This window comes from Genypterus blacodes, unplaced genomic scaffold (assembly GCF_046128005.1).
Source record: "Genypterus blacodes isolate CSIRO-AG114 ecotype Tasmania unplaced genomic scaffold, CSIRO-AGI_Gbla_v1 ptg000036l_1, whole genome shotgun sequence".
NCBI lineage: Eukaryota > Metazoa > Chordata > Actinopteri > Ophidiiformes > Ophidiidae > Genypterus > Genypterus blacodes.
The window spans coordinates 1,687,892-1,700,474 of record NW_027466849.1 but is presented as its reverse complement, the minus strand read 5'-3'; positions in this window follow the sequence as shown (position 1 = coordinate 1,700,474).

Here is a 12,583-nt window from a genome sequence, read left to right as displayed (position 1 = left end):
GCAGGTGGACAGCCAGGCACGGTGACATGAGGGTGAAGAGAGTGACAAAGCAGAGAGACACAAAGAAAATAGCAAAGACCAGAGACTGACTGAGGCCGGGAATGAGTGTCAGCGTGTCACATTTCATACTTCTATACCACTGAGAAAGGCCATTATAACATGGACTGTGGGCTGCAATCACCCCTTTCAACTGCAAAACAGCAGTGAATCATTATCAAAACGTGTGTGTGTGTGTGTGTGTGTGTGTGTGTGTGTGTGTGTGTGTGTGTGTGTGTGTGTGTGTGTGTGTGTACTCATATGCTGAATTGGGTTCATTTGAAAGAAATAGTCAGAGTAATGAGTCGGCACCTGAATGCATCACTGCTGCAGATCTCCACTGGCAACCAGGGCTTCAATGAAAGCTCCTAACCAAGTGCGAATGACCGGAGGGGTGAATTTAGACAAAAGATTGAATGATTTTAGTATTTTAATTTCCCACACAGCAGCAGCTATATTAGATGATTCATTGGAATGCTGTTGTGTTGACATTGTGCCAGAAAGGTGTTGATTTAACTCACTGGTAATGGTTGAGGCCATATTTAGTGGTGCCGTTAAATAAGACCCCATCACATTAAAATAGATTGTAACCTATGGAAATGAGGTAATCTGACATCTTAATTTAAAGTTTTGCCTTAAATAATTCCATACAGAGAATGGATAAAGTCCTGGTGCTCTCTGAAGGACTGTGAGCCTCTCTTTCTACAACAACCAAATCTTTATCCATCTCAGAGTGAACAGATCAGATGTCCCTGCTGCTCAGCATCATCATAGCAACACTTGTTTAGCTGGTTATGATGATGGTGATAAATTCCTTAACCTGAATAAACAAGACACAGGGATAATCAGCGCCCCTCCCTCCAGAAAGCTGCTCCAGTCGGCGTTCAGATGAACTAAATAAGTCTGCATGTGTCAGAGCAGGAACACTAACCTTTTGCTACGCGAGGATGAAAAGCGAAGAGATTGTGTTTGACACAGGAGCAAGGAAATCAAACCAGGAAGACGTCGCCACGCTCACTCTCACTCTCACTCGTGAACCCGACCTTGAGAATCAGCGATTCAGATACGGAGCTGCAGGCAACACTGGATGAATCGTTACAAATTCAATTCAATGATGAAAATCTGAAGAGAAATAACAGGTGGACTTGATTAAGAATATCACAAACACCCCAAGAAATCAGACTTTCAGCTGCGTTCTTTCATTAAGCAAACCAACAGCTCCAATCCTGAAGTCTGAGCAGCCGCCTGTCTTCATGTGTCGCTTTGCTGTGAGCAAATTAACACGACGGCTCGGCAGTTGCAGCTCTGCTGTGAACCGAATTCTCACTTTGCTCTGCGTGAAACACAGGAGTTCATTTTCATTACACTCAGTGTTATTATTCATTTCGACGCGGAGGTGGACTGAGAGATTTCACAGGAAACTCACAGAGGAGAAATTACATTTCTCCGTGTCTCTTCGCACGTTGGGAAAGTGAAGATTGGAGTTAATTTTGCTTTGAAGGTTCGCTGGCTTCAGGGAGAGGAGTCATTTTTTCACCACACACACATGATGACACACAATTCTATTCATTAGCTCAAACAGGTTTACAAAAAGCAGAAATAATATCATGATTTTTGGTTTACTGCATTGCCAGAAAGTGTTACAGCATGTCAGTGAGAACGTATTGTATATAATTAGGTAAATAAGTAAACACCAAAACAGCTCCAATTGTTCCAAGGTTCATAAGGAAATGGATGAGAGTATTTAACAAAGCTGCATGGAATAAAAATATCAAATATCCTGCAAAATGCTGATCTATCATTTCAACTTCCTGTACTATTTCAGTCAAGGTTTCTCATTTCAAGTATGAGGGATGTGAGTTACTGTAGAATGAACTAAAAAAAAAAAAGGGGAAAACTAAAAAGAAAAAAAAAGAAGAAGGGATGAAGCAAACATTTGTATTTTTATCGGTCCAGTTGTATATGCTATATGCTATATGCTATATGCTATATGCTATACAATTAAAGTGATGATGAGCTTATTCAAGTCCTCCTGACATCCTTTTATGAAGGTTTTTTTCAAGCTATGGGAAGAAAGGATCAACTTCACAACTCCACAACTTCACAGCAAACCAGAAGTGGAAATTTTGAAATCCGGATGTTGCACAATTACAACCAAAAGTGGAAAAAAAAAACAGGAAGTGAAAGTTTTGAACCGAAGGTGGGAATATTTCTTACATTTACGATGATTGGGGGACTCGGTTTGGGACCGGAGGGTGGCGTGTGTGTGTGTGTGTGTGTGTGTGTGTGTGTGTGTGTGTGTGTGTGTGTTTGTGTAGGAGGGGGGCGCAAACTTACCATGGGTGTGATTTGCATTGTGTGCGAAACATGTACAGTATGTGTAGCATGTATGCAAAATAACTGCATGAAATGTAAATGAGCATGTATTGTAAGACAAATTTCTCAGTCATGAGACAATACAGGTATTCTTTCTTTCTAATAATAATAATGAATTTACTGTAGCATTTGGCTGTCTCATGTGAAACACACTGAAGATGTCCCGGCTGCTCTTCTCCCTGCCTTTCATCCTTCCTTCAGATCTCTGTTCTACCTTCCTTTCCTGTAAATACAGAACATACACTTGGAGGATTTGACCAGACACTGAACTCTGGACACGTGGCCTCGTGTCTCCTTGTGCACCTCAGATCTTGTTTGAAGGTCTGTGGGAGCCTTGCGTCTTTTCCTCGTTGACAATCTGGGCAGATGTGAGTCCCTGTGAGTGTGAGCACAACTTAGACATGCAGCACAGATGGCATCAAATGTACTGCTTAAAGTCATCATTCACTTTAATGATGCAGCTGGAGAAAGTCCGCAGGTCTCCGTGTCTGTGCTGCTGGACGCTTAGAAGTTACCTGCTGACTCCCAACACAGCTGCTCTGCATTCTGGAGCCGCAGCAAAGGACAGGGATGTTCTCCCGCTCAGCTCAGAGTCGACTTTAGACCCGGCAGCTCTGTAATATCAGTCAGAGATTTGGTCAGCAGAAGTAACAATATACTCACAAAGAGCTGCCACGTCCTTTTACATTCTCCCATTGGCCGCTTTTGTTGCAAAATCCTCAAAACTTTCTCCTTTTTGCAAACTCGGTGCTAGTCCCAACGGAAAATACACCTCCAGGTAATTTATACATTTTGTCAAATGATATGAAATACTCCAAACTAATGTGACATTTGCATTTAAATCAGCCCTTTTGTTTGGGAAAAATAAGCTGTGCACTTTCTTTCAACAGGACCTTTTGAGATGTGGAGCCCCCCTGTGACGGAATGATATTGGGAGCACATAGGTGAGTCAGCCGGATAATCCTCACTGAAAGCTGATGATTCATCAGGATGGGAGGCGGAGGGGTGACGAGGAGAGCGAGGGGCTGGAGGGGCACAGCTGTATTTAAAGGAAATATGAAAACTGAACTGTAACAAAGAGAGATTCTTATTTAACTGGCCTAGTTACTGTTGTGCTCATGTATTCAAACTTAAAGGGGACATATTTTGCATTTTTATAGTGGATTATTATGAGCTTCTCTCTGTGGTGGAAATCTGTTTCTGAGGGTGCAAGACAATCGATGAGACTCTGTTCATTTCACACACACACACATGCAGTGGATCTCTCTGGGTGTGAGGCAGAAAGGACATCAGGAGAAATACAGATATGGCTTATATACTCAACAAATAAAAGAGAATTGTGAGAGCGGCCGGGTTGAGGGCATCTGCATCTCTGCATCTCTGCATCTGCATCTCCTCAGGGAGGCGAACAGGAGGCGCTCCAGGCTTCTGACGCCCAAGGGCTTCTCACGCAAGGTATACAGAGGAATAGTAAACATGTCTAGTTTTTGCTAGAATTGTGTGGTCTAATAGTGCAGGCCTGTGCTGTTTATATATATTGTTATGCTGTAAACTATAAATTGTTATACTAAACACATGTTATACCTTTATTTTTACCTTACACTCACACAATGTTCATTTATGTTTTGTTATGTTTTGTCGCTGCATTATGCCGGCAATTATTTTCTTTATAACGGTGCTGCAGTTGCTGAGGGAGCAGTAATGCAGATAAATAAACTGTAAACTCCGACTAACGGAGCGATGAAACAGTGGAGCAACATTCTCCCCTCCAGTTCAAATGAGTCACACAACAGCATTTTTCGTTGCACACCACCGTGTGCCGTGTCACATTGGCTGTGTGTGCAGGGCAGCTGTTGTGTTTGGCAGCCATGTTAACAGGTGACTGAACTCGCGCTGCACGCTGGCACAGCACAGAAGAAGAAGAAGCCCAGCGAGCAGCGATGGATTTTGGAAATGGGCAAGGATTACATTTTTATTATTATTTTATTGGCTTGTGGGTCCAGAATCGATGCACTCTTGATGTCATGGTAACATTTTTAAGTACACAGATAAAAACTAAATGGCAATTTTTAAGATGAAACATCAGTACAGCTCACTTGAAGATACAAAACACAACCCAACAGCCAAGCGCCTGGTGCTTGCTGCTTTGGTTCAAAACTCATACTGGATTCTAATGACATAACAAGAGCAAGATATATTAATAAATTCAGGAAGGTCAAACACAAAAACTATGAATAAAGACAACATGGTGATGAAACATAGTGATGAATATGAATTGATGTATTTTGCTAGAGGGAGGCCAATAATCTGCAGGTGTAAGCCTCTGATAAATGGTGATTGGTAGGCAGAGTGGTCTGGGGGGAAGGACAGTGGGGACAGTGGGATCAAATCCCTGAAGCATCTTTTGCAGAAGTGAGGCAAGTTGGAATCCCTCCTTACACCCATCCATCCTCTGCACCGAGTCAGAGTTTGGGTCATTTGAAAGCTCAGAGCTAATCACTGCATCATTAGTTTTAAAAGACAAATTACATCCTGTATCCACATCCAGTGCAGGTTCATTAAAACTAAATGGTGATCAAAGCTTTAAACTGATTGATAGATGTTTTCCATGAAGTCATTCTGCCAAGTATTCCTGAATGCAAAATGAAAATAATTGTTTGTCTTTTATTATTGCTCTGTGTTTGATTGCAGGGTTAATTATAACTGCAGATATGGGGAATGATGGGAAATAAGTACTGTACATTTGAATGTTTACTTGAGGCTGATATGATCACGGGCTGAACCTCTCTCTCTCTCTACTGCAACAATTTGATTTCCCAAGGCAGAGCTACAAGAGAGCCCACTGTCCAAATGTGGCACAAGCTTGTGATAAAACATGAAAATGTTAATGAGGACCAGCAGGGACGGCCAAGTGATTGTTGCAGGTGAAGGGAGTCGTCAGAATCAACGTGGATGTGTGACAGGAAATTGTGTTTACTATCATTTGGTTCAACAGATTCAAATCACGTTTTGTAGCCTGGTATCTGCTGCTGGGCCCAGTGAGGCGTCAGCTCTGTGGAGTCTGAAGTGATTTCTGCTCATTTTACTTTGAATTGAAGAGTTTATCTGCCATCTAAAATGCTGCACGTTGTGTTTACCGACGGGGCATATTTTGGCATTTGAATGGCTGATCTGACAGCATCTCAACTTCTCTCGTACGTCTGGGAGAGACTGTGTCGAAATAAGTCTTTTTCAAATCCAGAAATGTTTTTGAAAAATATAGATAAAATGTTTTATCTAGATTTTTAACTTCCTCCTAAAAATTAGAAGAAAATGAAGAATGTGTAATAAAAAAATCCAGGAAGAAAGAATCCTCTGCATTTAAATAAAGATTGTTTACAATTTTCCAACATTAGAAAAAAAACTAACATAAATGATTGATTCTACTGCTTTTTTAAATTTCAGAATACCACACAGATACCACAAAAAAAACTAGAAAATTATCTATTCTAGAAAATTCTTCCTTCTTTGTTTTTGTGTATGTATTGACAGCAGATGAAAGCCATTTTTTCAGCAAAACCTCTTGAGCGCTAAAAGAAAATTAATTAGCACACTTTGTTTTGTAAACAAAGATTTGTCCCCTATTATCTCCATTCAGAGTGTAGTGGCTCTCAAAAGCCTGCAACTACATATGAACCAAGAGCAATTCACAAACAAGGATATTAGAGATGCTTCGTCCTATATTTGACTCCATCGCTCCTGCACTTTACTTTTCATAATTTTCTCTTGGGATATCGCAAGAATGTTACAATTTTTAAAAGGTTTTCACAAGGTTAAGGGCCACAACTTGATGCAACTTGAGCTCGTGGAGAAATGATAAGCGTGGCGCTGCGATGAGGGTCAGCACTTCAAAGTCTGAGGGCCATGGCACTCTCAGATGCTAGATTGCATTCTTCAGATGCCCCAGGTGAAGCACCTTGGTGTCTTATTCAGGAGTAGAGTGGAGAAGAGAGAGCTGAGCCCGAAGCTAAAGTTAACTGATCTGTGTTCCAAACCTCACCTATAGGTACAAATTCTGTGTAGCAAGAGGAAAACATGATCATAGATACAATGGCCTAAATTAGTGTTCTTCACAGGGCGTCAGCTGTCACCCTTAGGGGCATGATCTTAGGATAGAAAGGAGACAGGAGACAGCTGAGGTGGGTCCTGGCAATGAAGGGGAGACAGAGATGGGACTCAGAACTCAGAACTCCCATGTAAGAACAACATGGGTCATTATCTCAGGCACCAATAGTCATAAAGTATCTCCATCCTCCATGGGATCAGATTATGACCTGCTTTGCTTTGCTGCGCAGGTTTCAACTGCAGGCTGGGCTGCTTTCACACTGAAAGTCAACTTGATCATTTTCCCTGGTCACCATCGAGGTGCAAAAACGCTGTAAGAGAGCAGCCAGACTGAGCCAAGGACTCCCACCGCTGCATGTCACCTTCAGACAGCCATGAGAAGAAAGTGGCAGCAAAGGACAGAGAGTTCAAGAGTGTGAGAGGGAAAAGAGCACATAAGGGTGATGACAGGACTGAGAAGCAGCGTCACAACACGGAGCCATTATTGCACAGTGAGACATGCTTCCTTACTCTGATTCTAGACTCCGCACCCGGATTTGCGTCGCTCATGATTCATCTAATTAAATCAAACTATTCGGTTAACCACACCGGCACAAAAACGCTCTAGATCTTCAGCACACTGCCCTCGATTTAGCCTAGAAAGCACACCTGTGTACATATGAAACATGTACCTCATCTGTCTACACATAAACACCTCAACCTCCAAACAAGAGGCATTTCATGCTTTATAAAAGTGGTTGAACATGTTATTTCACCTGGACAAGCTAGTTAACAACATCCCTGCCCAAGTAACATTTAGCTGCACAGCTTGGGGGGGGGAGCAACTGGAGTGCAACTTAAAAAGGTCCAGAGGAAAATTCAGGTCACGCTTGAAGTAATGACGGCATAATGTAGCCCAGCAATCTCAGCTGCAGCGCCGGATAAATCATAAATGCAGCACACTTCACTGCTAATTACTAATGGCTCCTCCCCCACCCCCACCACACACCCTCAAGCCAATGCACAATATGGATCTGCACCCAACAAGTTAGACAAATGATTCCGACACCCGACATAATACCCCCACCACCATACATATGCACACACATACACGGATTCACCCCCTCAACCTCTAGCCAATGACATTTAGTGACTCTACCTCCGAGGCACCCAAAGAAAGATTGATCAGAGTGAGAGGAAGCGAGAGGAATCAGGCTGGAGATTATTGGACCAAGTTCCCCTGCGTTTCCATCACCAGCCTCCTAATCCGGTTTTAAGGATATGTTCTTAATGGGCATGAGCAGTGAGAGCTGAGCGCATTGTGTGTGTGTGTGTGTGTGTGTGTGTGTGTGTGTGTGTGTGTGTGTGTGTGTGTGTGTGTGTGTGTGTGTGTGTGTGTGTGTGTGTGCGCGTGTGTGTGCGCGTGCGCGTGCGCGTGCGCGTGCGCGTGCGCGTGTGTGTATGGGGGAGTTGGGGGAGTGTCATCCATCACACATGTACCTCTGAGAAAGCCAGGGGACAAGCAGGGAAGGTTAACATCGGCCTGGATCCCACAGAAGCTCGCATCTCTTCAGCAGCCAAATCTCCTGTGACAATGCTGAGCGAAAGAGCAGCTTTCATCTGCTCCCATACAAACAGCTGCACAGGTGCAGGCTACACACACACACACACACACACACACACACAAAGATAGCGATACACTTGCAATCACACTGCTAAATGACCCGTTTGCCATAAAGTGGAAATATTCTGCTTTTTGTTTTTCCCATGAGTCACTGCTCTATTATAGGTTGTATGAGTCAAACAATGTCAACGTGTCAGAACATGAGGTTGATGTCTACAGAGATGCATCCAGGGAGACAAATCCAAAGGGACGTTTCTGACCATTCTGGTGCCATAGACCAAGAGCCGTACCTGGAATTTAAGGGGACTTTGCTCAGCCGGGGAACCTCATCACCTTAAAGGGATCAGATGTCATGTTTTGTTAAATAACAAAAACACCACCAGAATGTGAAGTAACATTCTGGTGTTACGGTGTACAGTCGTCTCACTTTTTATCAGAGTTTCCAAATATACTCATGATTTCATGGATGCTTGACTCCATTGTCTTTTAATATTCATATATGAGCCGTACATATCAGACACCATGATGGCGCAGGAGCCTCCACGGTAGTTTAAATAGAAATAAAAAACCCTCTAAATTATTTACTTGAAAGACTGTGCCATTAAAGTCTGGATCCGGGCCCCTAAATGTTCGGCCCTGATCCACACGCTGATACTTCGCTGTTTCATCAAACAAGATGCTTACTAACCCACATCACTGGAACTTTAGTATTCAAAGTATGCATGTGTTCTCTCTGCCATATGCAAATTCACACAGCACATAATCTCATAATGATTCACACATAATAAGAGTATTTTATACAGCAGAAGGGGGAACATTTCCTCTGAATCATTTTGGGATGTGAGCCTGCAGCCTGTTGCATATTTAATCTGACATGGCTCCTGCTCGGCTGGTTGGGACGAGCAGGACCGAGCTGGAGAGACGGAGGAAGGAGGAAGGGCGATGACAGGGTATTGATCTATGCTTTAATCTGACATGGCACAGTTCTGATTAACAGCTCAATTTCGGGAAGTTTCCAGTGGATTTTCTGACAGCAAACATGAAACACAGATCACCTGTCTGCCTCCTGCGGGGCAGAGAAATCATGACGTATTCATGCGGGCCGCGTGAATATGGAAACGCGAGTGGGAGAAACATTCTTTGACATATATCATAAAAATGCATCCCAGCGAGAACATGATTTCAGAGCGGCGAGGTGTTGCAATATTTCTGAAAGTGTTCCTGACATCAGAATGGACACTTTCGACTTTGATTCGCCCCAAAGACATGAAGCTTTTGAAAATAATGACAGCGTCTTTGAACCTGAATCAAGGACGGACAAAAATCTATTCAACTCGGCTTAATTTAGTTTTCATCCTCCTGAGGTGAAATAAACAAACGTGCTTTCGTCGGTCTGTCATTCCCTTGTGGGTTTGCTCTTTTTTCCATTTTATTTCTACATCCACATACACAGTCTCAGCCAAAGGCGTTAGCTGTTCCTAATTATTACAAATGCTTTGACTTCAGTTCATGGTGATTTATATTCAGGGAAGCTGCAGTCAGAAGACGAAGAGTCTGGATCCGTTTCTGGGTCACAACAACCGACGGAGAATAGTCGACTTTTGGTGACGTATGAGGAAGTGTTGCAGTGGCTCCTCCAGCCCAGTAGGTGGCAGCATGTACGCTTCTGCAGTTAGTTTCCTACATACAAACAAAGAGATGAAGGCAAATAAAAAGGCAAAGAAACGAAAGAAAAAAATCTGCTTAGTAACTACAAACTGTCTGATAAATGTAATGAAGTAAAAGGTAATAATAATATTCAGCACGAGTGAAAGTACTATACGATACTATGCGATAGCAGAGATTCATCCTCACAGCTGGAAAACTGGTGTGTAATCAAGCTGATCAGTGTGTGTTTATGTACCTGCGAGTCTGTCTGTGTGAGTTATTATGACTGAGAAAACACACACACTGAGCTGATAAGTGTGTGTGCGTGTGAGCAAGATGTGTTCATCTGAATATAACAATTTCAATGTGCTTTTGAGGATATTTGCATTTGCAACACATTTAAGGAGGTGTCTGTGTGTGTCTCTGTGTGTGTGGGACCATTCTGGGTATTCACACAACTACAGAGGTAAGTGGGATAGTATGAGAGCTATGGGTAGACGCTGCCAGTGACACTGAAAACAACCAACCAAACACACACTCTCTCTCACACACACACAAACACACACACACAGCTGCATAGGCGGAAGATGATGAGTCGAGTGCTCAGACGCCTCCCTCAGATGGTTCAATGGGGCCATAATAGAAGGAGCACTGCACTACCTGAAGGATCACCGCTGGCCTTTTCACCACAGGGGCCTGCACAGGAAGTTCATTTCCCTCGCACAGCTGTGATTGGTGCTTCACTCTTTGTTCTTCCTGCTGACCTGAGGCGAGGTGCGTCACCATCACAAGGAGCCCTGAGCTGTGGGTTTAGCTCACATTCAGTGCTACAGTGCTGGGGGAAAAAAACTACAAGTTACTCATGACCCCCCTGACAAAAAGTAGCTTACTACATTGGAGTGACTTCAAAGGGAAATGTGAACGAGTCGGCCAACACAGTGTGACACGTTTCTATAGTATCTGCAGTTTTAATACAGATCCAGCTTTGTGTCAGACATTTGCTGGATTAAGTATTTGTTTAAAGGGAAATGGTAGCAGAATTTGCCGGTTAAAATGTGTAGTAGTTGAGGCAAAATAAAGAGATTATTTCATCAAACGAGTTACAGAATTCTTACTTTGTTTAAAATACATTACTTCAAAAAATGGTTAATGGTAAAGAAAATGTGAACATGGAACCTTTGTTGACAGTCGACGACTTTATTTCCTCTTTAATTAAGTGAAAAGCCGGCGTAAGATGATTTGGAAAGTGAACAGAAAGTCACCTCAGTGCCACATATTTTGTCACACTATTAACAAGAAAATAGTAATTATTCTCTAATGGGGGACTTTTGCAGCAGATAAATGGCAGACAACCGAAACTTTCTGAGGGACTGATGAGACTCAAAGTGTTAAGTATGCTACCAAGTCCCTTCATTAACAGGAACAATGGCCTCGTTCCATTAACACAAGCTGCTGTGTGTGATCAATATGGCTGCATATTCATGTGCACAGCTTATTGGAGTGGAGGGTTTGGGCCTGATCAGTCGATTTCAGCTGTTCAACGCCACAAAGGTAACAGAAGGATCCATCACGCATGAGGTTCATGTGAGAAGGTGATTTCCGTCCTGTGAACACTCGACACAAGAATCTGCACAAATGTGTCCAGAACTGCATGAACCCTCATTGGTAGATCTTGAGTGTCTTGACACGTAGACCAAGTCAGCTTGTTTCTAGAAAAAAACTTCATTGTAGAAAAAAACCAAGGAAAGAGCACCTAAAAAATGTAACTCTAAAATACATTCTTGAGTCTAGAAGGGTCTGGACTCTCTGCTTAATCCTACAAATTAAAGGTATCAACTCCAAATATGCATAAATATCTAGAATATTTTGTCATAAATGTTTAAAAAGATAAATATAACATATCTGAAATTATCAAAAATTACTTAATTAAAGTCTGAAAGAAATGTCCACATGTCCAGCTGCTGGGCTTTGTTGTATTGTGTAATAAAGTATGTTTACAGTGCAGTAGTAGTAAAGAAGAGGGTGGGGTCCATCTGTGGGCAGCTGGAAGGTCTTTCACTGCCCACCCGGTTCAGTTGAAAGCAAAAGAGTTCCCACAGGTTCTTGAGTTCATCCATGATCAGCTGTCTGCTGGCCTGTCAATCCCAGCCTGCGCTCACAGCTTCCTGCCATCACCGTACCAGAACACTGGGTGAAGAAAAGGTGCTGCTGATTTCAGTCCCTGATAGAGATGAAAGTGACTGTGGAAGCATTTTCTGCCAGTGAAATATCCACTTGGCGATGGATGAGGATATAAGAGGATACAGTCAGATGAGCAACATGAGCAACACACCAAAACAGGAAGAGATAACAAATTTAATATGGGAAGACAGCAGAGCACAAACCTGACAGTTTCAAACATGCGTGCGACGTCCCAGCTCCCCACTGATTTGAAATTTTACAGGTAACAAATCACGGCATGAAGTCTGTAAACACAACACAAACAGCAGCTCTTATATTTAATAAATACTAATAGTGCTTTGACAAGTATTCACTCTGCAGACCATAGCACAGTTTGATGTGATGTCAACTAACAAAGTTACAATGATTTCACAATTATACTGAGCTAAATTGTGCATCCATCCACCCAATATATCTGTGGCTCTTACTGGGATTCTTAACATTTGATTTACATAATGATTCAGACATGCCTGCAACGCTTCTGGCGAAGAACTCAAACAGGAAGTGAAGCTGTATCTCAGAAAACATTTGGCGAATCAACATGAAACAACACATGTAACCTTTTGGCTACACCCTGAGACTGCTCACAGAAGGTTC